This window comes from Sorex araneus, chromosome X (assembly GCF_027595985.1).
Source record: "Sorex araneus isolate mSorAra2 chromosome X, mSorAra2.pri, whole genome shotgun sequence".
Lineage (NCBI taxonomy): Eukaryota > Metazoa > Chordata > Mammalia > Eulipotyphla > Soricidae > Sorex > Sorex araneus.
In genome coordinates, this window is record NC_073313.1 from 276,294,556 (window position 1) to 276,318,025 (window position 23,470).

The 23,470-nt window shown below is 37.6% G+C and overlaps 1 protein-coding gene across 24 annotated transcripts in view; it reads right to left on the reverse strand.

Annotated features, from left to right (window-relative positions):
• Positions 1–23,470, reverse strand: part of DLG2 (discs large MAGUK scaffold protein 2) — a 1,649,366-nt gene that overhangs the window by 845,889 nt on the left and 780,007 nt on the right. The gene's annotated exons all lie outside the window — the stretch shown is intronic.

Here is a 23,470-nt window from a genome sequence, read left to right on the forward strand (position 1 = left end):
GTGGGGGGCTGGGAGGTGGGGGGGAGGGAGGGAGGTATACTGTGATTCTTGGTGGTGGAATATGTGCACTGGTGAAGGGATGGGTGTTCGAGCATTGTATGAGTGAGACTTTAACCTGAAAGCTTTGTAACTTTCCACATGGTGATTCAATAAGAGAATAAATTAATTTTAAAAATCCAATTTGCATATAATTGCATATATACAGGCTTATAAGCATCATGATCTCAAAGCATCTTTTAAGCTCTTTTCTATCAAATCTTTGTTTCTTTAATTAATATTTTAAGAATGAAGAAAGTGAGTTGTTCAGAAATTTTACATATTCCGTCTCAGATTGTTTATTTTTAATTCTTCTAATTATTTTTTACATAATGACAACACTAACAGAATTTTTAAAATCTCTTCCCTTTTGTGTTTTAATTTTTGCAGCAATATGTTGTGCATACCAATAGATTCCACATTCTGAAACAGTTTTCCTCTCTTTATAATTCTACATTTTCTCAATATATTTTATAATAAACTTTGTTTATTTGTTTTATTATTTTATTTATTGTTTTATTTGCCAAGGCATCAAAACTCAGATGGGCTGGACATGTAATGCAATTGAGAGACGAAGGCTGGACTAGCGCTGATACCAGCTGGATTCCACGGGTCATCAAACAAGACGACCACCCACCAACGTGGCCACCCACCAACGAGATGGTCAGTCTTCTTCATCAAAACCCTGAATGAATGGTTTGAGGCTCTTCCTGTTCCTGGAGGGAGCAGATATCATTGGGTTGCACTAGCACGTGACAGGAACAAATGGAGATGAGCAAATCAAAGATCAATGAGATGACAATGATACAAGTGAAATTTTGTTTAAACTTTAGCTGTTAAGTAAGTAAATCAACAAATTCACTCGTATTCCAAGTGTTGAAGATAAGAAGTGCATGGCAATTCACCTTTTGCAAGTTAAATGTTCTTTCTGCCTAAATTTCCTCAACCTGTAGGGAATATTACAAAGATTAAACAAATTAAACATTTAAAAAAGGAAATTTAATTGCTCCTACCAAATAGTCCAATCATTGTTAGGTATACAATCTTTTTTGCTTTCTAAACCATTTACAAAACTGCTCTTGGGGCCTGAGAAGTACTGGGTAGGCATTTGCTTTGCATATGGCCAAACCAGGTTTAATCCCAGGAATCCCAGATGGTCCCTTAGCCTGTCTGTAGTAATTCCTAAGTGCAGAGTCATGAGTTATCTCTGAGCATCAATGGGTAAATTACCACCCAACCCCCGTGGGTGGGGAGTAGTATATATATTATATAGATATATATAATATACATAGTGATATGTATTGTGTATATACTTTTTTATATATGTGTAACATACATATATATATAAAACTGCTCAGACTATTCCCTTATTAAAAAATATATTTTCAGTTTTTGCCATTTTACCAAATAGGAAATTAAGGTTCAGAGACTTAAAGTAGCCTCTTCAGATTCACACTGCTAGTCGAATGATGTTGATATTCAAATTCAAGAGCCACTTTATGAGTGTTCCATTTTGGCCACACAAACATGTTGCTTGGTTTTTAAGGAGCTAAATTGTTTCACTATAAAAGCAAGTACTTATTTAATAAAAGTTTCCATCAAACACAGCTGAATTAAACTCTTGGCCACTGTTTTTTTGTTTTGCTCTGTTTTGTTTTTAAGCTAGAAAGTATTCAGAGATTGTACATTTCATTGAGGTGATTTATTAAGGAAAGCGTCTGGAAAAGTTGGGCAGAGCCTAGAAGTTTAACTGGCTTTAATTACTATGACACTGAGGATATTAAAGTGACCTACTAAAAGGTCAACCCCCCCATATCAGTTTTCAGCAATAATCTGGTCTGAAAATTTCCTTTCCAGTTTTGCTGTAAGCCCTTAGGACAGACTGCTGGAGTATAGATCATGCCTCTCCTTTTAATTAACCTAATTACATTCCATAAATGGTGACATGTGTCAGTAGAACAACCCTTATAGGGACATTTTATTAACTAGATTATGTCTGAACCTGGGGCATGTACCTTGAATATACCATTTTGATAGCAGTGGTTGTGTCTGTAACCATGTTAACAGGGGCAAATATCAGTTAATGGGCCAAAATAACAATTCCTACTGATAAGTCTTTCCAGAATCACAATGGATTAGAAAATCTTCATATGAGCACTCTGCCCGATTTATGCCAGAGCCCACATAGGTCATTGTTTCATTGTTTTTTTTTTCAAGATAATAAGAAATAAAAAATGTTTTGCTGCCATCTAATTTTATAATTCCAATTAAATAAGACCAAATGCCATTTTATAGTTCTAACTCAGTAACTCTTACCCTTGGCAGCATAAAAGAATCAATCCAGGCAGTTTTAAATGTTATATGTGGACACTTTAGCAAAAACCATTAAGAAGTAATACTTATACCTGGAGTGCAGTTTTTACGATTTTAAAAGTCATGAAAAGATAAAATGGTCAAAAACCATAGCTTCCAGGAATCATAAGAAGCATTCACAATGAGTGTGTGTGTGAGTGTGCGTGCGCGTGTGTGTGTGTGTTTAAAGAACTAACCATATTTCCTTGATTGTTTTTAAAGGCATGCTGATTATAATGTTTTGTTTTGTTTTTTTTCTATTTGTTTTTGTCCCTCTAGCATGCTGTTAGACCTATTTGGTTTTGTTATTTCAAAACTTCTTTTCCTTCATATTCCTAAATATATTGCTTCTTTGGGTGTTAGAGTCCTTAATTTGCAAAATAAAGGACATTTGGGCAAAACAACTTGAAAGGAATCAGAATGATAAAAGAACACTGTAACTAAACTGCTTGAATAGAATCAACTGGACTTTTTTTTAATTGAATCACTGTGAGAAGTCATAAACTTTCATGTTTGGGTTACTATCCCACAGTAATCAAACACCCATCCCTCCACCAGTGCACATTCCCCACCACCAATATCCCCACTTTTTCCCACCCTCCCCCTGCTTCCATGGCAGACAATATTCCCCATACCCTCTCTCTACTTTTGGGCATTATGGCTTGCAACAGATACTGTGAGGTCATCATATTTGGTCCATTATCTACTTTTGGCACTCATCTCCCACCCTGACTGATTCCTTCAGCTATCATTTTCTTAGTGATCCTTCTCTATTTCATCTATTTTCTCCCCCTCTGCTCATGAAGCAGGCTTCCAGATATGCCTTAGAACACATTACTGGTTAAAGAAACTAGTGCATCTACACAATGGAATACTGCGCAGTTGTTAGGAGAGATGAATTCATGAAATTTGCTTATAAATGGATAGACATGGAGAGTATCATACTAAATGAAATGAATCAGAAAGAGAGGGACAGACTTAGGAGGACTGAACTCATTTGTGGAGTATGGAATAACATCACATGAGGCTGACACCCAAGTACAGTAGATCCAAGGGCCAGGAGGATTGTCTCAACTGAACTTTTTACCGAAGGAAACGCTCACTAAGATGTATGTTATTGTTTAAATATTCAAATAAATCTGAGTTTCTCAGAGACAAATGAAGAAAAATAATTTAGGGTTGAGAAACGATACATTTAGAGGACCGATGACCCTATGGGAAATTCAACTATCGATAATGACAAAAGAGGGGGCTGCCAGCATGAATGGACGTGGGGAAAATCCACTTCCTTTCAGATCCCATTGCTGGAAATAAATTTGTTTCACCAGGTACCCAGACTGAGAACTCTGGTGTCTTCTTGGAGCTGGTGTGGGCTGCCTTCTAGAGACCCCCTGCACATCCAAAATCCTGCAGCCACACACACCTCCCATATAGCCACTCTGTCAACTGTGGTTCAGAACATGTGTCTTGAAGTCTGGACCACAGACTTGTGGCTACGAGATAGCCACATAGTACTTTCTGGACTGGGTAGCCACAGAGTTCATCAATACTGAAGTTTCAGTAGGACCACACCAAATTAGATGGAAAGTAACATAGACGCCAAGTTAATTCTACAAACAAAAACAATAACACAGAAGATTAAACAAGCAGCAGTTTAGTAATTTAGTCCATAAGAAGTTAACAACCGAATGATGAAACATAACAATTTTCACATAAAATAGAATTTTTTACTTATGATTTTAATATTGGAGCTCTGTTACCTAATCAATTTCAACTTAGAATTGTATCAACCATTAGGGCTTTTATCTACATTAAAGTAAATAAAAGAATAATAGGTTTCACTGTTGCAGACATAGGAGACAGTGATTAGGGTCTTTAAAAAATAAAAGCCTCTAGAATTTTAGTTTCTCTAAAGGTAATAATTGAAAAACATTTATTTATTATACATAAAAAGGTGATCAGAAATAATTGACATCTCTGACACAGATTCTATATAAAGTGCTTTATAATCATTACTTTGTCAAAAAAATGAACACATGAGGTAGATGGTGTTATTCCATTTTAGATGTAAGGAAACTAAGGAGCCAAATAATTGGGTATTTCAGAGTGTTAAAAGGCTAGTAGGTCAAAGAAAGATATGCATGTACTTTCTAGACAACAAAGACAAATAATCACAGGCTTGTTATAAAGACAGTCACCAAGAGATTTTTGTTGATGATTTTTTTTGTTCTGTTTGATTTTTTAGAGCCTCTATTCTGAGGTAGAACTAAAGAAGATGAATAGCAATGAAAAAAAGAACTTTGAATGTGTTCAAATTGCAAATATTGATGTGTGGAGACCAAAGGAAGATTTATTTTAGATTTACATGAACATAGGTGTCTGTTAATTTTGTAGAAAAAAAAAAAGTATAGTAAAGCCTCAAAAATAGATTCTGGAAAATATCAGTGTACAGAATTTAATTTTAAATTCCCAAAAAACTTAAGAATAGATCAGATATAACATGTTACAAATGTCACATAATTGCTGAAGTCATGGGAAAATGAGGTTTATTATGTATGCGTTAGCTTCAAAAAACATTTGAAGTAGAATTCTTCCATTAAAAAGTAGGCTTCTTAGTGGAAAAAACCTTTATTTTCATTAAAATGCTTTTAAATTGAGCCAAGATAATAGAAAGATCATTGTTCCTTGCAGCTGCATTGTATTCCAATGGGAATCATTGCAACTTGGATGGATGTAACTGGAAGAGATCATATTTAGTGAAGTACACCAGAAGAAGAATAAACACATATGAGCTCACTTATCTGTGGTATATATTATAATTGAACAAGAGAATGCAATGTATTAAGGGGGATAACTTGATCACCTTTGACCCCAGAAAAAGACAAAAGGACACAGAGGGAAATTGAGGAGGGTAGCAAGAAGCAGCAGATGGGAAGTTACTGACTACAAGGTTCAAGAGCCTCAGGTACCTGTAGGATTGGTATAGCTTTATATCCAAAGTGCTGAGTCAGTAACACCTGAAGCAGGAGACCCAACCCATAAGAACCAAATTTTTACCACTCCTGGGAATATATCCTGGAGAGGCAAAAAGGTATAGTAGAGATGACATCTGCATTTCCATGTTCATTGCCGCTCTGTTTACTATAGCCACAATATGGAAAAAAACAGAGTGCCGGAAAACAGATGATTGGCTAAAGAAACTCTGGTATATTTACACAATGGAATACTACGTAGCTGTCAGAAAACATGAAGTCATGAAATTTGCATATAAGTGGATCAACATGGAAAGTATCATGCTGAGTGAAATGAGTCAGAAAGAAAGAGACAGACATAGAAATATCGCACTCATATGTGGAATATAAAGTAGCTGAGAGGTACAAGCTTACAATGTTGCGATTCCTGGCAGACATTTCTCTGGACTTAGTTACTAACATACTAAAATACAGAAATCCAAAACTATGCTGCTGCTAGTGCGGCCTCCTGACCTCATATCTCGTCATTCTCAGCAATGGAAAACAAATCACCAAATGCTTTTTTTTCAGCAGATCGACTTTAGGGGGGAGAAACTCCAAATCAATAATAGTGAATTTTTTGTTTAAATATTGAATGTAATCAAAGTAAAGTGAAAGTAAAGTGAAATTTACCAGTTACACATGCGGGGTGGGGGGCTGGGGAGGTGGGGGGAAGGGCAGAGGTATATCGTGATTCTTGGTGGTGGAATATGTGCACTGGTGAAGGGATGGGTGTTTGAGCATTGTATAACTGAAACTTTAACCTGAAAGCTTTGTAACTTTCCACATGGTGAATCAATAAAAGAATTAAAAAAAAAAAAATACCCTTGTTAAGGGGCAGGTTGGGAGTTGGGAGGGATGAGAGGACCCCTGCTGGAGGGAAGCTGACATTGGTAGCAGTATCTGTGCTAGAATATATAGTGCCTAAAATGTAACTTTGTAAAGTGTGGTGTCTTAATAAAAAATAAAATTAAAAAATACAACCAAAAATTAGTTATACAAATGAACATGAATGGCTCCCCCTCACCCCCCAAATAAAGGTCTTAAACAATTTATTTATTTTTTTCACTGTTCTAATTTCCTTTATTTTTACTCACTTGCTTTATGCTATCACTAATCTCTTCTATTTAATCTCACACAAATAATTGTGATCTTATTTATTATGTGATACTGTATTTCTTTCAAATCCATAAGAGCAAAGACACATTTTCAAGCATTTTATTTTGAAAGAAGTTGTTATAAATTACTATTTTAAACTTTACCTGACAGATTACATGTTTAAATAGACATTGACCTGAATCTAGCTATGAGAAATTACATTTTATTAAAATTTATACTATACATTTATAGACATGAGTTAAACTCTACCTGGAATCTAAAAATAAGCTAAATACAGCTACTTATTTTCTTATTTTTTTGCCACTGTCAAGTGAAAAGAACTGTTAGCAAATAAGAAAAATGCAGTAAAAACTAATTAGTACATTCATAATGTACTTATTATGAGTGAACTAAATCTAAACATTGCCTCTAATACTTTCAACTTGTAAACTCTGGAACAGTTCCTTTTTTGTTTCTCTCTGTCAAATGCTTATGAGCATTTACCCCTTATATGTGCCAAATTGTAATTACACACTAGTACAGCTGAAATTTAGACAGAGGTTTGACTTCAGTAAAACTCAATGATCCTGAGCTTGACAGATTCATCCTGAAAGCAGGATTTTTGGTAGAACTGTCTTAGAACTGCCTTGAATATTTGGGATTTAACATTCTACAGTAGTATGAATCAATTTCAAAAGAAGAACAAAATGCAATAGACTGGTTAAGCATATAGATCTTGGATTTATAATCCTTTGCTCAGGGAGGAGGTGTGGGGAACTGAGTCTTACAAAAGCTTGCTGCACGGCAAGCGTCCTTCCCTATTTGTGACCTCATCTTTGGTACTATCTCTCTGGCCCCACATGTTTAATTTTTTTGACTAACATCACAGAGTTACTTATATGCCCCACGTGGGCCCCCAGGGTACTTCAACCTGTAGTCACAGGTGGAAATGGTGAAATGGAGGGTTGAAGTGTAGAACCAGGGGCCTCAGGAAGGAAACAAGGTCAGAAGGGGTCCATGGTCAGAAAAACAGTGTAACAGTCTGAAACATTCAGACTAAGATCCTGTCACACAGCAGCTACTTTAAAAACACTTTCCCAGGGCTGGAACATAGCTGGGTTGATCCCTGGTATCCCATATATTCTCCTCCCAGCCTGCCAGGAATGATTCCTGAGTGCAGAGCCAGGAGTAACCCCTGAGCACCTGTGGGTGTGGCAGGAGAAAAAAAATCCATTATTTTTCCAGATGACAATTTGCTAAATAATGGGTGATCAGCAGAGGTGATGCTGGACAGTGGTAAAATGTTAAGCACGACACCCCATCAGTAACAGTATTATAAAACAATGCCTAAAATTGGAAAAAAAAAAGTGACTGCTACAGAGACAGGCCGGTGGGTGGAAGCCAAACCGGGGACATTGGTGGAGGGAAGTAGATACTGGTGAGGTGGTCTTGTACCAACATAATGTCTGAAGCTCAGGCATGAATATCTTTGTCAATCATGGTTTCTCAATAAAAGACTAAGAAGTTTTGACCTGGGAGATGACTAGAGCTTGTACTTTGCATGGGGAGTCCTCTGTTCAACTCCTGGCACCACGTGGACACCCACTATTAATAGGAGTGACCCCAAAACAAGTTTTAAGACTCAAGAATGTGTATTTTCTCTAAGCTTTCCTGTTTTGATTTTGGGTCACATCTGTCTGTGCTTGGGGCTTTCTCTTGGCTTTGCGCTTAGGTATCACACCTAGGAACTTACTCGACCCTATGGCGTGCTGGGATTTAATTTGCATCGACTGCGTACAAGGCAAGAGCGCTGCCTGCTGAGCTATCTCGCAAGCTCCCTCATTTGGATATTTATAACATTCGCAAGTCACACAGTATAGGCAATGAAAAGCCTTATCATGTGCCAGGTCCAGACCACAGGAATCATGGGATGCCAGGAATTGAAACTCAGTCAGCCATGTGCAATGCAGATGGCTTACCTGCTGTAGTAATCATTCCAACTGTGTGTTTTGGATTTTGGGTGTGCTCAGGGATTGCTCCTGGTAGTACTAGGGAAGATCACAAAAGAGCCTGGCAAGCTCCCTGTGGCGTATTACATATGCCAAATACAGTAACAATAACAGGTTTCATTCCCCTGACCCTGAAAAGAGCCTCTAATCGTTGGGGAAAATGAGTAAGGAGAGGCTGCTAAAATCTCAGGGCTAGGAGGAAGGGAGACATTACTGGCGCCTGCTCGAGTAAGACAATGAACAATGGAATGACAGTGACAGTGATCAGAACATGGACTGGAGCAATAGCACAGCGCATAAGGTGTTTGCCTTGCTGACCTGGGTTCTATTCCTCCGTCCCTCTCAAAGAGCCTGGCAAGCTATTAAGTGTATCCCGCCTGCATGGCAGAGCCTGGCAAACTACCCATGGAATATTCGATATGCCAAAAACAGTAACAAGGCTCACGATGGAGACATTACTGGTGTCCACTTGAGCAAATCCATGAGCAACGGGATGACAGTGCTACAGTGCTATAGCTGAAATAATACATTATGTTTTACTCTAAAACTTATTCAAATGTTGAAGTTAAAAATGATGAGATTTGAAAAAGAGAAAGTTTCCTCTGCTTTCTGGATCACCTTTAACATATCTTTGGAAAAATCATGCTAGCCTAAAGATTCCTGTTTGTACTATGTGACAGAGACCCCTTGAAATTCCCTAATATTCATTATATTTTACCCTCATGTTAGGGTCCCTGGTTTTCGTCTGGGATATAGGCAGTTGTGAATGAATATTAATGCCAAAACCTTCCATAAAAGTAGGTGTGTCCTAGAGTTTAACTGTAACACTTGAGAAGGATGTCAGTGTAAGGAGAGTTGCTGAAAGCCAGCACTCGTGGGGTCTGAGCTATTGGGTGCTAAAAGAATTTACCAAGAGAATGAGATGGTTTAGGTGAGAGCAAAGTACATTTATTACAAAAGAGTCTACCAGTCAGACTAACACAGTGCTGGCCTCCAGAGGAAGAAGTCAAATATTTATCACAGTATTGGGGAGTCTGATGGTGTGTTTCTGATCTGCTTAGGTAGGAAGTCTCTGCTTTCTCCAGATTAGTCCATTTGGGGAGGTAGGTGAGCAGGAGACTAGTTCTGGGACAGGGCTGAGTTGTATAGAAAATTTTCTGAGAGAATCATGAGAAGGGAGGGAGATGGATATAAATTTTAAGCTATCCTGGAAAAGAATGACTAGCCCAGTTCTAGGAATCAAGCAGCAGAAGTGAGTTGTTGTGGGGCTTCTGGGTCTCCTGGATCCAACTGATAATGTGAGTATGGACAGCACAGCTTGATGCTAAATGATGGTCTCAGCCTGCCAGGTATTTAAATGTGAGAACTAGCTCTGTGCTAGGCTGTTGGGGCTGGACTGAGCTATCAGGGCAAGCCCATGTATACTGTAACGTACTATGGACAGGAACATAGGGACCCATGAAAATGGGCGAGATTTCTCGTGTGTCCTGACTGGTTTGGATGAAGCTGAACATTTTCCGCCTTCAAGCTGCCTTCAGAAAAATAATTTCAGTATATTGAAAAGAGCAGTTTTCCTTCTGAAGCCTGGCTGGTCTTTGACATGCAGATGGTGTTAGCCAGGCCTGACCTTTGATATTGTAAATTGTAGGCTCTGGCACAGTTTAAATCCAAGTGCTTTTAGTCCAAGAAAGGTTTCAGATTTGGTTTTGTATCTTCTTTCCTGGAGGCCTAGATTACTGGCCTGCAGATACAAGGAAATAATATTGCCTCAATGTTCTTCCTGTAATATCTTTTGATGCCTTTGGTGACTGTATTGCGCCCTTTAGAGGTACCATGATTAATAAAAGGAGATCCAGGAGACCCTCTGCCTTTGCCAAGAGCCAGAGAGAGCCTGGTCCTCCATGAGACATATTTCTTCCATGTTCCTATCTCAGAGCCTCCGACCGCATGAATGTTCATGCAACACTAGGCCACTTAAGTAATGAGAGAATATTTACAACTTCCTAGAGGTGTCTCTAAAAGGGGTATCATGCCTATGTGTAAATACTACTTCCATTTTGTTTCTTGGCATATTTTTATGACTATGTGCACAAGGGTAGCATTCAAGAAAGGTAGAAAAAGAAGATGAGTATCATGTTCCCAATAAGATATTGTGAAACACATCACCCAAACTTTAACAACATGTTAGTGATACCCTATAGAAGAATGTCTTAATGGATCCTGCCAAAATAGGATGATCTTCACAGTTTCCTAGGTGAATGATTTTTATAAGCACATTCAGCAGTTCTTCCTAACAGACAATATGAAATATATTCTTTTGTTTGTGTTTTGAGACTGGGATTGGGGCTTGGGATGGGAACATTACAAATTTGATGGTGGGAAGGTATAATGGTGGTAGGATTGGATTTTGAATATTACATGTAATCAAATATTGTGAACTAACATAAAATAAAAAAATTTAAAAAGGTATTGTGAAACAGAATTGGCACTGTTATATGTCATTACATGATAAATAAAGACATTTTTTCTTACAAAAAACCTGTTATTTTTATGTTATACAGAACTGAAAATGAAGACTAAATAATATGCCATGTATTGACAAACAAGTATTCTTCTCTCTACTTTTGAGGCCAAAGTGTCAGAGAACTTAATTTTCCAATTTTATACAGCTAGAATATGGAAAAATAGAAAAATAAATAGAGTCTTGCCATTAAAGCAGGAAAACTCATGTAAATAAAATACTACAAAATTAAGGAGACAATAATTTAGCCTACTGTGACTGATAAGTTTAACTGTAATCTGAAAGGTGAGTATAGAGGGAAAGAACTTTATGACTAACAGAATTGAGTAAATAAAGTCAACAAGATAAGGACATACACAAAAAGCTCAAGAAAATCCCAGGTCGTTTCATTGGTGGAGGTGAATGGGCACTGGTGGACGGATGGGTAAACGATCACTGTATGAGTGAAATGCAAACACAAAAGTTCATAATTTATAACTATACATCACAGTGATTCTCTAATAAAAAATTATAAAAAAAAGAAAATCCCAGGTCCCATTGTTATTATGTGATAACCATTGTTTCATGTCTTTATTTATTCAATATATATTTCAGGATATCTACTACATAGTTGACAGAGACAAAATCCTAGAGTATAGTTATTTTTAAAAGTCTATGGGGTCTATATGGAGAGACAGTACAATCAGTTTTCACACAACTGACTCAAGGCACCCCTTATGGTCCCCTTTCACACAACTAACTGACACCCCTTATGGTCCCCTGAATGCTGTCAGGAGTGATCTCTGATCACAGAGCCAGGAGAAAGCTTGGAGCACCACCAGGTTTGGCCCCCAAATTAAAATAATAATAGTAGTAGACATAATCACATTATAATAAGTAATCTGTAAATTCTCTAATATTTGAAAAAAAACTTACTAATGGCCTAGCTTATAGGATAAAGTTCAAATTCCAGATCAAGAAAATAAGGCCTTCACAATCAAACTCAACCCTACTTTTCCAACTGTGTGCTTTACTACAGTCCTATGCTCCAATCACACAAAACTTTGAGATTATGAGTTTAACAGTTTGCTCTTTAAAAAAAAATTCCCCTATTCTTTATGGAAACTTCTTTCTAATTTTCAATCAATTAATATTCCACTTTCTCTGACTTCCTCAGATGTGATGGTTCCTTTTAGCATGCCTCTTTAAAGGATTTATTTTATCATTCATTCACCCAGTCTAAACATGTGTCTGACTATAGAAGTACAGTGCTGATAATAGTAACACAATTTGTCCTGTGTTTAAGGATTTTAAGCTCTACAAAAACATAATAATAACTAAAGAAAGTTGTGTGATTATGGGACAGCAGAGACTGCTGAATGGCTGGAGGTCCGCTTTGCATCTGTCTAGATTCAATCTTCTGCAGCACATGGTCCCATGGCACCATCAAGAGCACCCACTGAACACTGAGCTGGGAATAGAGGAAAGTATCATGGGTGTGGCCCCAAACCAAACAAACCACTCACAGCACCTACATCTATTATTTTTTCAGTACTGAAATTAAAACCAGGGGTTCTTAATGCATAACATGTAATATATATATATATATATATATACATATATGATGTAATATATATCACTGTGTCACTATCATCCTGTTGTTCATCGATTTGCTCGAGCAGGCACCAGAAACATCTCCATTCGTCCTAGCCCTGAGATTTTAGCAGTCTCTCTTTATTCGTTCTTCCCAATGGTGCTGCATTGGAGGCTCTTTCAGGATTAGGGGAATGAGACCCATTATTGTTACTGTTTTTGTCATATTGAATACACCAGGGGGAACTTGCCAGGCTCTGCCATGTGGGCAGGATACTCTTGGTAGCTGTAGCTTGCTGGGTTCTCCAAGAGGGAGAACTAGACAATAAGAGGTCTAGTTCATGGCCACATGCTTCCAGGAGCTTTGTTTTATAGTCTCTGGATCTTGGCCATTGATGGGATTACATAACATCTGAGGCAGTTTGTGGGTGTGACTGCCTAGCTACTTACTAGAAAAAGGGGAGGAGGCCCAGTCCCATTCCGAGATGGCTTGGAAATTTCAGCCCTGGGTCTCACATACCTGGGTTCCTCTGACAGATCCTTCATGCATGAGGCTTGACCAAGCATGTGGAGAGTGGCCACACACACACACACACACATATATATATATATATATATATATATATATATATATATATATATATAATACTAAATCACATCCCCTACAAAGAGTTGATAGCTTCTATAATGGAAAGATAAAAGGGACATTATATGTAACTACAGTGTGCCACAAATACTGTTTAAGCTGAATCATTAGTATGCATAGACTTGAGCAAGAAAGAGATAAAATGTTTTAACCACATTTTACACTAGACTGAGAATTAATGATTTTCTTTGTTTATATTTGGTTTTGAGCCCTACCAGTTCTGAGAACTGACTTGACTGCGGGTTTTGTTCTCAGCGATCACTCCCAGCAGGCCTCAAGGGATCATATGTGGTATTAGGGATCAAACTCAAGTCAGTTTGCGTACAATGTAAGTACCTCACTTTCAGTACTATCTCTGTAGCCCCTCAGAATTATTTTTTCATATTAAGTAACTAATGATTAAACATACACAGAGGACTAAATCTTATTCAGATTAGTATTAAAGATACTATTCAGTACTTTATAAATCCCTATACTTTTACTCATCCTCCCTTTATGCAACATTTTCTGTCATGTATGGATACATAAATATGAGATATTTCTAATCCAACTTTTCATTACTTTAAGTCAGTGTCCAGAATCTTCTTGGAGTTCTCACAGTATCTTTCAAGTTTCAGCATCCATGAATTACTTGGAATACGCTTAAAAACAGATTCATTGACCTCACCCTATGGGTACTGAAAGTCTTGGAAGTGTCAGATTTTATAATTATAATAATCTTATTGGTGAGACACAACATTAATCAGCTCAAATACTTGGGTAGCAATGCTATTAAAAACATACATTCACATTTCTTAGGACAACTTCTTCAAATTCTTAAACTTTCCCTTCCAGATTAAAACCATTGGAAAAATAATAGTTTCTTTGTATAGTATACAAAACTCATACTTTTAGAGGAGCCAATATTTGAAAGGAAAGTTTATGTGGAGATTCTCACTCGTCAGTCACATTCTCCCCTTGATAGCAGTCATAGTTTCCTAATTCCTCCCACCTCCTTGTGTCGAATATGACAAATTCTCTCTCTCTCTCTCTCTCTCTCTCTCTCTCTCTCTATATATATATATATATATATATATATGTGTGTGTGTGTGTGTGTGTGTGTGTGTGTGTGTGTATGTATATTTCCAGGGCATGAACAGTTAGGAGTTGAATGGTCCGCATACTGCCTTATATAAGGCACACGTACAAAAAAATGAAGTATATTTGTGAATGGTCAAATATAGGTCAGATCTTAATTTATTCATTAATTAAATATTTTATTATAATTTAAATAAGAGTTTACAAAGGAAAATAAATGAATCACTGCTCTTTTAAGGAAACTTCCAGTATTATCTATCATTTGTCTTCTAAGTTAATACTAAGGGCTATTAAGTTAATACTAATACAAATACAAGTACAAATACTAATACAAATCTAACATTTGTCTGCTAACTTAATACTAAGGGCTATTAAGGGCAGTGAGACTAGATGTGTGACTTTCATCTGAAGTATCTTAAATTTCTCTTGGAGGCAATGGTCCCACAAATTTGATATTGCTAATTAAAAAGAAATAAAATCAACTTTTTAGAAAAGTAGGAAGAATAGGACTGTGCAGATAGAGATATTCTTTGTGCTTTGCATATTGGGGCCATACGTTGATTCCCAGGACCACGTTGTCCTCTGAGCACCACTGAGGACAACTACGGAACTAGAAACAGCCTCCAACAACTTCAGGATTGGCCCCCAAATTGAAGTTGCTCAATGACATTGAATCTATTCTTCCTATGTTTACTTATTATCTATGAATTGACTCTCTTCTCTTTAAAAAAGTGAAAATGGGCAGCGGTCCCATGCGCAGACCAAACATTACTGTACATTTCTGTTTTGGTCTATGGCTCCGAGGTTCTTTGATATTTCCAGGAATGAAGATAAAGTTGTGATTCTGAGTTGGAAATGGGAAAAAGGATACTGGGAAGTAGAAGGGAAAAACACTCTGATCTGGGGAAGAACTTAGTATAGATTAAGCATAGCTTGTCTTGCAGAATTTTATGGGAAAATTGAGTCTCTGTGTTTCTTATCAAAGTATTAAAGGATCCCATTTGTTTCCCAAAGATGTCTTGGTAATTTAGTCTATATGTGTTGCTAAAGTAAAATAAAAGTCTTTCATTCCTCCTTAGGTTAGTTGGAACAGTTTATTTAAGATCTTTTAGATTATGTGTTTTACATGTGCCCAGTTATTGCCCTTCTATCTGTTAATTTCCTGTGAACCCAAGGCCTGGGGAAGAATTTATGGTATTGGGAAATTGTAAACTTCCCATTCTCAGGAAGAGACCAGGAATTTGCAGAAATCTTTAAGATGAAGAATGGACACAGCTGAAATGACACCACTCATCGCAGCTGGCAATAAAAACTGAGACTTCCTCTCTGAAGGATCCAAATCAAAAAAGAAGTTTGTCGTATAAACCATGTCATAAACTTCAATGTACATTCGTTCAAATCACCAAGGCTCCTTTTAAAAACCTGATATTTAAATTTTGGCTTGGAGTCTGATTTAGGGCTTCCTGAGTGGTACCTAAGATTCTATGCTTACAAAAATACTGTAGTGAATCTGCTAGTTTTTGAATTGACTTAGAATAGCAGAGATCAAGATATAGGCCTGCCCAATGATCCACATATTTGCTATTGGTCCTATGCCTGAATTAGGCATGGATCTGCATTTGACATTTAACTGTTCCTGGTAGGTTAAAGAAATACTGGATTTTATCAAAGGTACAGCTGTCTGCCCTCTGCTACAGATCACTCATCACAGCATGAAAATCAAACACTTGCTTTTTTGTTTGTTTCTTCTTGAGCCACACTTGGCAGTGCTCAGGGCTTGTATGTGGCTCTGTAGTCAGGAAATTACTCCTGGAAGGCTCAGGAGACCAAAAAGCGTGCAGGGAATCAAACTGGAGTCAGCTGCATGCAAGGCAAATGCAGCTGTACTTTCACTCTTGCCCCATCAAGCACTTTTCTGTGGACTAGAGAAGAGAAGAAGCTCTATGATGTTAATACTATTTTCCAACTTACAAACACACAAACACAGGTTTTGATGTAACTTTGCTTAGCTAAAATATGCAAATACTAACTGGCAGAGATGGTTTTAAAAAGACAGATGTTCCTATATAAAGACAAATCTTTCTCATTAAATTCTCAAGGAGTACAATTGGGCATTGGCTTCACCTGGGTTATATTCCAGCCTCCTGATGATACATTAGAGCCTTCTGAATCAGATCTACATTTTAAAATGATCCCCAGTTGATTAATACACATAACTATTTGAGGGCATCTGCTCAGCATCAAGTAACTAGTGTCAAAATAGAGGATCAGCTGGTGGCAGCAGTTAAGAAATGGGCATAGGGCCATCTTGCCGCACACAGCAGTTAAGAGTCCCAGCAGGCACCACAACACCGGAGAATTCCTTGGCCCCATGCTGAGCCAATATTACTGGGTCACCCCAGATGGAGCAGGTGCAGTCTCCCCGTCTTCTCCAGATGGGATTCCGGCGACCACGAGCTTCTGCAAGCATAGCTCCGGTATGTGGGTATCAGGACTATTCTTATGAAGTGGATGGCTGCTTATGTGGCCACATGACCTTCCCTGATATTCAAAGTGAACAATGGAAAATAAATTATCTAGTGTCTGCCCCTGGGAGGCAGGAATGAATGGTGGTAGAAATATCCAAGCAAAATATAAAGCCTGAAACTAGAGAGAGAGTATCTGAGTAATTGTCTGCTGTAGAGGCAGGGTAAAGACTGGGATGGAAGTGGGGTGGGGGGAGGTATAATGGGAATATTTGTGGTGGAAAGTTTGCACTGGTGGGGGGATGGGTGATTGATCATCGTATGGCTGAACATCAAACATGAATGCTTTCTAACTGTATCTCACAGTGGCTCGATATAAAATTTTTTTTAAAAAGAAATGGGCATAGGTTGTTTGGACCTCAGAAGAATAATTATAGCTTTGCCATTGGCACTAAATTCCTACAGTCTCATGGGCATAGGGAAACAAAAATTAAGTTTTTTTCAGGAGATAAGATTTATATTCTGAATATTACTATATTCTCACAAATTAAAAGAAAGCATCACTAACACAGTTTGTAAAGTTTTACTTATGGGGTAAATAAAAAAAATTCTGAAGGCAAAATATATTAGAATCAGCAAGAACTTCCAAAATACTCTTAGCATAAGTTACTGCTACACTAGATGAAATAAATGAATGCATTTTTGCTTCTTTCTCTTCATAAGTGATGTTGGAAAACCCTCCAATTAAATGCTTGCTAAATCACCAGGCTCAGTTACTGTATAGTGACTGAAAGAAATGGACAATGGACGTCTATCTGATTCGACTGAGTTAAGGGCTCCTAACATAGGGACTCTAGTTCTCTTGACCTCTGGGCCTGTCAGCAGGTATGATTGTCCTCTCCTCTGTCGCAAGAGCCAGGCATAGCACACTAACAAGCGCAGCCATAAACAAGCTATTCCTCTCTTGAATTACTGCCAGCAATTGAGATTGCCTCCCATGGTCCCTAGCCACCTCCATGACTTACCCATTATCAAGCTTATTTGCTTCTGTAAACTTGCTGTGCTGATCACAGCTCCTGTAGTCCTACACCTGTTGTATTCACTGTTCAACTAGGTGATGATTTTTCCTTTATAATCTCACCCAGGACAGTCCTCATGGCCTTGAGTTCTTTGGGACAGGCATCCCCTGGGACTCACTGACCCTTGTAATCCACACTCCCAGTTCTGCCGTGAGCGTGGCACTCATCTGTTTCTGCCAAACTCCCAATGACCAATCAAGTACTTGGTCAGCCTACTTCTGTGACAGAACAGCTGACTCCTCAAAGAGTTCTGTCCCTCAGGTGCCTGCTGCAGAATCAGTGAAACCTTGTTGTTTAAACACTTTTTATTCTTATATCCATTCTCTAACCACCCCCAACCCCCCAACCCCCCACTAAACAATCCCATGGCCAATCCAATTGCTTCTTGACTATGTTCCTGAACTCAGTTATATTTATTTTCTGTCTTCCTCTCCTTTGTCACCAAACCTCACTCTCCTTTCCTTTTCCCTATTTTTTTTGCTGGGTGGGGGTATTGGGGGAGGAGAGCTGAAGGAGTCGTGTTCCTAGTATCGGGGTCACTGGAGTCACTTCCAGAATATTCAGACAGTGGGCATGGGTGGTTGAATGCTAGGATAGAGATGCCCAGACTCTGTAGTGCTGAGAACTACCAGGACCACTTCAGCAGTGGCCAGAGACCTTCACCTCTTTGATGGCATGCTGGGGTGGGGGCAGGAAAGTTGGTAGTTGGTAGTAGTATATGGTACTGATCTTTGAACTTGGGACTTACTTCAACATAGCCAAATCATCCTTTTAATGCCTTGAGACCACTCTTTTTTCTTCTAACTCAAAACTAGAACTCTGACTGTATCCAGTTGCATATCATGTATGACATTTTTCATACTCATTTCTCTGATGATAACGTAATGTTATATTTTTCAAAACGTTCACAGGAATGACTTTTGACAGTCACAGACAATGAACAACATAGAACCTTTGCATATTTTTCCCCTAACTTTAACTCTCAATGTCTTTCCTCTCTTAATTTCTCACTTTATTGAGAGGTTTTCTGAATCATTTGTGGGAGTAAGCATACAAAGTCTGTAAGCATACAAACTTTGTATGCTTACAAGGACAGGTAATATTATAGGGGTTAAGGTGCTTGCCTTGCACATGACTCACCCCAGTTCAATCCTGGTACCATATATGATTCCCTGAGCAATGCAGAAGTGACCCCTGAGCACAGAGTCAGGATTACAAACCTGAGCACTAATGGGTATGACCCTTACCCTAACCTCCACAACAAAGCACTGTAGCACTGACACACTGGCATCCCATTGTTCATCGATTTGCTTGAGAGGGCACCAGTAACGTCTTCATTGTGAAACTTGTTACTGTTTTGGGCATACCGAATATGCCATGGGTAGCTTGTCAGGTTCTGCCTCGAGGGCTCGATACTCTTGGTAGCTTGCCGGGCTCTCCAAGAGGGGCGGAGGAATCGAACTCGGGTCGGCGGCATGAAAGGCAAACGCCCAACCACTGTGCTATCGCTCCAGCCCCACAACAAAAACAAACAGAAATTTAAATTATCCATAGAACACCTGTGACCTGTGAAGCATTTTGCAATTTCTATCCATTTACATCTCAAATTTCCTGCTTTGGCAAAGGAAAAATATTACACTAAAGGGGCACCTGTAAATACTGTAGCTAAGTTCACCTAAAAAAAATAAAATTTTGGGCTGGAGTGATAGCAAAGCGGGTAGGGCGTTTGCCTTGCACGCGACCGACCCGGGTTCTAATCCCAGCATCCCATATGGTCCCCTGAGCACCGCCAGGGGTAATTCCTGAGTGCAGAGCCAGGAGTAACCCCTGTGCATCGCTGGATGTGACCCAAAAACAAACACAAAAAATTTACTTAAGTTTTGCTTTTAGAGTGTGTTTTCCTATACAAGCATGTATCATACTGTAGAGCATCTTAAGTGATGTAAAAACATAATCTATCAGTTGAACACATTCCCTTTGATGCTTTAATTGGTTATTATCATTGATGTACTACTATTTTAAATGCAAAATTCCTTCTTTTGCTTTTTCTTATAAAAGATCAGATAGAATTTTTTGGTTTGTAATTAGATAAAATTTTGGTGTGTTAATTTATAATGTAGCAAATATTTATTCCTTTCTTCATTTCATGTTGTGCAATATGACTTAGACTGATGTGGATATGAGCAGAGGCCTAAACGGTGCTTGTGTTCTGAGCTTAGTCCTTTGCAGTATGGTTGTTGGTTGTTGAACAAAATAGTGGGTTGTAGAATAAATGCTCTGTACAGAAACAGTAAATAAAGACCACAGCTACTATTTAGTTGTTGAACTGATCTGTCTGCATTTGGAAAATAAGAGTTCTGAAGACATCAAACTCAAATTTACTTAGCAAGAAATTAAATTCATTATTCTTGAGTAAACCACTTACTACAGTATATTTTTTAAAAAATAGGTCAAAATAATTCTACAAAATGTATAGAAGAAGGAATAAGGGTATTCTAGAAATGTCCAAGTAAGTACATTTTTTGAAAACAGAAGATGGAATTTGTTCGGAATAATGTCCAGTTAACTGCTCTGGAAGGCAAGAAGTGTGTCATCCTTAACTCAAATATTATGGTATGACAGAAAAATGAATTTATATGAAACATTCTACATAAAAATTATAGTTACCCTTTTGTTAATGTTAAATACTTTAAAAATTTAAATGTCCTATTACTTCTCAACCTAAGTAAAAGCACATTTCTCTCTCAATATCTTGTATGCCAATATTAAACACTTAAACATTTTTTTGATCTGATAGTTTTCCTCTAGAAATACCCAAGAACTATTTCTGTGTCATCGAAGAAACCAAGATAAAGAGCATATATCTACAATGTCAAATTTTTTCATTGGAAAAGTTAATGCATTTAATACATATAAAATATACTAAAAGTCAGTACATTTACTTACAATGAAACTGCTTGTGAGGGGCACTTTAATTTATGTTAAAATTTGTCACCCCAGTAATATTTTTAAGAGGGACTTATTCTAAGTAACATGCCTAAAATGCTCTAGGGAGCTCTAACATCATTGTTTATTGAATAGAGTTAAAATTAAGTGAACAAACATAACATGATTTAAAAAAAGAAGGGAAAAACAACATATAGATCAATGAAACATGAAAAAATAGACAGCATAGAGAACAGTGATTTATTCAAGGTTACCCAAGTGAGTCAAGAGCAAGGAGGGACTTGAATCTACGCTAAGAACCAAACACATCTCCATTAAAGGTTGTATTCTAAACAAACCATTTTCAATGGTCAAGGGACTCAAGCTTCTACTCTATGGTATGTTTAATATTCTCTGAAAGTCTGGGCTATGTTACTTCCTAGTGCTTGTTCAGTAAAAATGATAAACTCCTAACAACCAGGAGTTAAAAATGATTTCACATGCATCATCTAATTGATCTTTCCAAACACCTCTGAGGTAGATATAATTCCTACTTTATAGGTCACTTTTGTCAGAAAGAGTAAATGGATTACTCGAGATCACACCACAATGAGAATTAGATCATTTTCACCAACCAAATTGCTGAGCAAATCCAGTGATTGTTAAGGAAGCTCAGAGGTTGCATAAAGTACAAAACAGCTAAAGACAAAACTAAAAATGCCTTAGAAGAAATAAAATTCAGATACAAAATTGATATTTAATTCTACGGGAACTTGATTAATTTTATATATGCAATTTATTTACCAGAGAATTAGTTGCAATCTTAATTGAGTGTGTCTGTATGAAATCTACAAAATCTAAAGATTCTACTTGATAAAATTATTTGTATTGAGGATATATGGCTAAAAGAGTGTTAATTAGAAGATCTTGAAATAATGCTGTAGATTTACTTCAAGACTGTGTAGTACTTATAAAATCAGTACTTATAATAATAATCTTTATTTATAAAATCAAGCCCCTGGGCTCCAGGTGAATGTGAAAATATTTTTTGTGTGCTTTACTAATGGATATAATAGAGATTTACTGAAGTCATAGAATTTCTTAAATTATGATACCTTGATAAAGTTATTTAACCTTTTATTTTGAAGGGGGTGAGTCACACCCTGCAGTCCTCAGAGTTCACTCCTTGTTCTACACTCAGGAATCTGGTCAGTGATGCGAAAAACATCAGCGGTGCCTGGGGGTGGGGGTGGGGAGGTAGGCACAGGAGGTTTCAGGGGTCAAACAGAGGTCAGTCTTGAGCAAGTCAAGCATCTCCTCTCTTTACCTCTGCCATTGTCCTGGTCCTGAGAAAGTTACTTAACTTTTTTAAGTAGTTAACTTTTTAAACTTCTTTTACTTTATTCCTTCTTTAACAACCTTAATTCCCTCATCTCTAAAATGGCAAGCTTAATACTACTTAACTTCTAGAATTCTTATAAAGAGTTAATGGTATTTGCTAAGTGCTTAAAATGTGACAGGTATGTATCAATCTCAATATAAAAGTTTGCTAAAGGAAGGACTACAAAAGAGTGAGTATTCTGTGCTTTTCATGCACTGCTTTATTTTCCTTTAAGGGGGCACTTTCTATAGCTGGGGCTGCTGGAAGCTATTGGTAAGCTTAACCCTATTTCCAGTCTGATCCCAGAGCATTTTTTTTTAGAAAGATTTAAAAAGTCCTAGATCAATAGTTCAGTGACTCAGCATTAAACTTGAAGCTATTCTTGTCCTGACCTGGTGTCCCAATTTCAGTTATTGGTTCCTGTAATCAAGTCCCACCTTGCACTCCTGTTCTAGTACTCTGTTCCCCAGTGCCCCAGTCTCAAGTTTCGAAATCTACACAGGATCTCCTTGGAGCTAGATCTCTCCCAAGGGCAAATCTTTAATATATACAGAAAGTGTTTGCTATTGGAAAATTAGTTGCCTATACTTAAAAAATTAGAGACTTTTTTACAAACTACCAAATCACCAACTTTTTTTTCAGGCAACAATATAAACATCCTGTCCCTGGCCCCTGGTACCAACCCACTGCATCAGAATGCTGTTTGCCCCTCTAAAGAACTCTGTGCTCTGTATTCTCACAGCCTTCACTCCTACTATTCCACTGGTTTATGTGATTTGCTCAGTCCTTGCAGGAATTGAGGGGGGATAGCAAGGGTTAACCAAGCATTTACTTTGTATCAAATACTCCTCCAAGGACCTTACCATACCTTTAGTCATTCCATAACAGACCAAGGGTCTGTTTCCACTGTTCATTATCTTGCAGTCCTTGCTTCAGACCCTCTATCTGCATGAGTGTGCATCTGTCCCAAATTCTCAGAGCCTCATTATCTACTTATAAGATAAGGCCACTCACAAAAGCCGTCACAGACCTTCATAACAGCAAACATGTACTCTGTGGCACCTTACCACCATGCCCTCCGGTCCTCATACCCAGTCAGTATGTCAATTATACTGACAACATTGCATCTACCAAATTCACTAGTTTGTTTAATTCGATTATCTCATTGTCTACACTTTTATAAATCCAAACATTTTGTTTTCACTGGAGAGTTTTTACCTTCACAAAAAAAGTTGCTTCAGTTTTTATTAGAAGCCCAGCAAAAGTCATCAAATATTTAAACATCAGTTACTTTATTC